The 4468-nt window shown below is 36.6% G+C and overlaps 1 long non-coding RNA gene across 1 annotated transcript; it reads left to right on the top strand.

The window, feature by feature from the left end:
- The first annotated feature begins 404 nt into the window (after positions 1-404).
- On the top strand, positions 405-3102 carry LOC127648930 (uncharacterized). The gene is made up of 4 exons (XR_007971267.1): positions 405-712; positions 2454-2628; positions 2749-2860; positions 2969-3102. It is a non-coding gene; the product is annotated as an uncharacterized LOC127648930 (long non-coding RNA).
- Positions 3103-4468: the final 1366 nt, after the last annotated feature.

The following is a 4468-nucleotide window of genomic DNA, read 5'->3' on the forward strand; positions in this document are numbered from 1 at the left end:
TTTGAACACTTGATCTCTCACGATCAATAATCAGCACTGAACATTATTAATCTATTATCTCACACTGGACTGTCACATATATTCTCCACAATATAACTATATATATATATATATATATATATATATATATATATTATACTCTTATTTTTATTGTATGTGTATTCTATATTGTCTGTATTGTTGTAATGTTGGAGTAACGAGGCAGCCCAGATAGCAGAAGATGTTATTTCAACATGGAATTTTGGTTGAAATGGTTGATTTATGGTTATGGTTGAAATGTGTTGGTGAATCAACCACTGAAGAATTGAAAGTTGAAAAAATGTTATTGAATCCACGTTGAATTATGGTTGAATTTAATGGTTGAATTGCAAACATTAGATCAATGTTTAATCAATGCTGTCAAAGTTAAACAGGCGGGACGCACGAGGAGTGGCGGTTACTGCTAGGTGAGACCATTAAGATGAGGGGTTTATATATTTTTAATTATTATATTTTTAATTAAACACAATGCTTGGACGATTGATTGTGATGGTTTTTTTAACATGTATCTTAGGTTATGTGTGTAACCTGTACAGAGAACAAATAAAAAACAAGTAAGAAACCAAAAACATATTTCTTTGGAGCGGTCCATATCAGTTTCTAGCTGCTACCGTTAGACCTGCAGTTAGCCAGCGCCATTTCCAGTGACTGCTCATACCCACTCCTGCTTGTGGTAAGTTTTAACTGACTTATGTTTTAAAAAAATAAAAATAAACATGTTGTTTGTTTTGGCACTTTGTCGTTAAATGGAAACTTTATCACTCAATAAGGGAATGACCATGATTGATTTATGTGAATAGTGCTAGAGCTAGTTAGCTAGCAGGTAACGCTAGCTACAATTTAAACAGTTGCTGTAGTGACAACAAGTCAACGATATTGTTGCAAAAGTCGCGAGCCGAGTGTGTCACTAGCGAGGAGGGATCAGATCCGTAACGTTTCAAAGTTAACAGAAAACTTGTAAAATGAGGCTGGTGCGATCAAACTGTGTGTGTGTGTGTGTGAGAGAGAGAGTGAGGCGCTGGCGCGATTAAACTGTGTGTGTGTGTGTTGTGTGTGAGTGAGAGAGAGAGAGAGAGAGAGCGCTGGCCGATCGAACAGTGGAAACATAAAAACATACTGTCATTTTGTGGACATCATACAGGGACATAAAACAATAAAACACAACATTGTGCTTTTGTCACACTCTAAACTCTTGTCAAACTGTAACCTACAACTGTCACCCAACCAAAAATCTAATCTGTTTGTTTTTAAGTTACATTCTACATTGATTAAAAAAGAAAATCAAATGTGTTTTTAATAGTAGTATTATTTTATACGGAAATCAATTAGTTATAATTCAGATGAGAATAAAGTTAGGGTTAATTAAAATGAAGGAAAACAAATATATTGATCTGAAATATAGCAAATTAATTTTAAATTAATTCAGGTACAATTACCAAACATATCTCAAGGTCTTTTTGTCTTTTTAATAATTTAATTAATTAAGCGAATTATATAAAACTATTGTCAGTGCACTACAAATAAACTGGTTATATGCCTTTATTAATAAAACTTATTTAAAAAATACAAGGCTTAACACATTTATAAAAATGCCTTCTGCATTTCTTCTGCAAAAAAAAAAAAATATCGGCCGATATATCGGTTTATCGGATTTTAAAACCAACAAATATTTGTATCGGTATCGGCCTTCAAAATCCTTTATCGAGTCGGGCTCTAATTTATACTAGTATCTGGTTATTATGATGATGATTATCATTAGCCGTAGTATTAGTATTATTAATAGTAGATATCTATCTATCTATCTATCTATCTATCTATCTATCTATCTATCTAATATTAATAATACTAATACTACAGCTAATGATAATCATCATCATAATAAGATACCACCTAAGCCATATCTTTTCTGAAAGCATATACCCTCAGGATGAGATCCAACATGGTCTGACATATGCCACCCTTACCATTATTATTATTAGACCTGCATCCATCCATCCTCCTTATCCTTTCTTTCCTTGAAATACTTGTATGCAAATTAGTGCATAGTTAAGAACTTTATGCCTCATTTGCGAATACAAACATAAAAGCACTTGGATATGGATGTCCATGTCCCACAGGCCGCAGCCAGATATACCACTCAATATACCACTCAAAACTTACATTTTCTGAAAGCTTATGTCCTCTAGATGTTATTAAACATGCATAGACAGATGTTACACCTTCCCCTAGCTCATGGAGAGTCATGTTCCTGTAATGGATTTCCCAACATTTCTACATTTTCAACATTTTAACATTTCACTGTTTTTTATCCATGTTCCGCATGGTCGGACCTTTAACACCAGTGTTCCAATTGAGTTACATCAACAGGCAAACTGGAATTGTACTTAAATCCATTTTTCCTCACATCTCAATAGATTGTCCGCTTGGCCATGGTGGGAGGCACCAGCTCGACCTGCATGATCAGGAGGATGCTGGCAGCAGCCTTAACAAACGGCCTGGCCTGTAAATTTAGTTGGGCAGGGAAAGCGTACAAACACAGTGAGGCCAAGCTGCCATTTAGGGAAACTTGCCTGCAAGACTGCATGTTTGGTGAGTTTAACTTAATATTCCTTGTGCTGTTTTCAGCTGGCAACAAGTTATTTCAACCCAACTGATGCAATGAGTATCTTATCATTCCTAAAACAACCATTTTGGATTCATGTCTTTCAGTTGCTTCTCGGCAGTGTGACAGGAAGCTCACACAGCAGGCCTTCAGTGACATCGTGAAGAACTGGCTACGTTACGCCCCTTGGCGTGCAGGAGGCTTAAAGAAAAATTAGATGTAAGTGAATTTGATATTCCTAATATTACTAAATAGCTGTTGCATAAGTTGCTCTGCAAAATGTTTCATCGTGAGTGCTGACATGTTGTCTCTGCTTCTCTCCCACAGTGTCCTCTTCAGATGTGCTATGGCCCTGCACACATACAAGCCCACTCACACACATAGCATCACCCCCTTGTTCTTCATGTTTTGTTTGTTGCATTAAAAAAAAAGAAAAAAAATCTTAAAAAATCTAATAAATGTTTTTATCCATATAACTAAATGAATCCAAAATGTGTCTGTTGTTATTATACGGTTAGTCCTATTGTTGGTGGCAGTCTTAGGCCTACTGCTAAATAGAGTGTATTTTCAATGGAGGTTGATGTTGATTGTTCTGCAAGATACAATGCCCATCACTCATTTTAATATATATATATATATATATATATATATATTTTAATGCATATAAATTAATTTTATACCTTTTAGATAATGGTTGAACCAATATTGATTCAGTAACATTATTTCAACATAAAATCAACATAAAATCAACTTAAATTGATTTGTAGATTCTCATTAGATGATGGTTGATTCACCATTGATTAAGTAACATTATTTCAACATAAAATCAACTGAAATTTAAATGTAGATTCTCATTTAGATGATGGTTGAATCACCATTGATTAAATGTCAGTATGGTTGAAAATCTGATGTTGATTCAACACAAAAGTAGAGGGGACACTTTCAACATCGGATCAATGTTAGGCTTCAACGTAGTTTCAACATTTCTGCCAAACCATATTTCAACGTTGATTCAACTGAATTTTGCTATGTGGGAGACGAGGAGTTACGGATCCAAACGCAGCTGAGGCTTTATTTGAATAAACAGAAGATAAACACAAACAAACAACCCACGATGGGGAAATAAAGCATAAAACAGTTAACTAAAACACGAAGGATAAAACGGAGAACTTGGGCAGGGAACACATACCGGGTTTACACCAAACAACGATCGACAAAGACAGCACAAAGACACGGGGTATAAATAGACAAACGTGGGAAAGGTGGCCAATGAAAGGACAGAACTCAAACAAGGTAACAAGGTGATAAACAGAAACCAAAGGCAAATTAACCAGGGCAGGTGTAAACAATGAACAGTGAATACGAACGCTAACAGAGGGTTGTGGAATCAAATAAAGGACTAAAGTGACAACAAGAAGGAAAACGAGAGGGCAACAGTGAAACGAGACAGGGTGGACTATGGAATTAAATAAGGGACTAAAGTGAAAACTTAAGAAGTGAAAAGTGACAAGATGGAAAACAAGGGGGCAACAGAGAGACAAGACAGGGTAATCATTACATAGCCCCCCCCTTAAGGATCAGATTCCAGACGATCAAAACAACAAAAGACGAAAAAGACCCACAAAGAAAAACCGAAATGAGGGCACCAGGGGCAAACAGACAGAGACAAGTGGGCACATGGGCGGACCAGGGGGGGTACACTGGGCAGGCAGGAAGTCCGCGGGGGCCATTAGGCAGTCCAGGGAGGTGGAGAGGGTAGATAGATAGACCATGGAGGCCGAGAGGGCAGGCAAGCAGTCTATGGGGGTGTGTCAAGGGACCAGGGTC

This window comes from Xyrauchen texanus, chromosome 1, assembly GCF_025860055.1.
Source record: "Xyrauchen texanus isolate HMW12.3.18 chromosome 1, RBS_HiC_50CHRs, whole genome shotgun sequence".
Lineage (NCBI taxonomy): Eukaryota > Metazoa > Chordata > Actinopteri > Cypriniformes > Catostomidae > Xyrauchen > Xyrauchen texanus.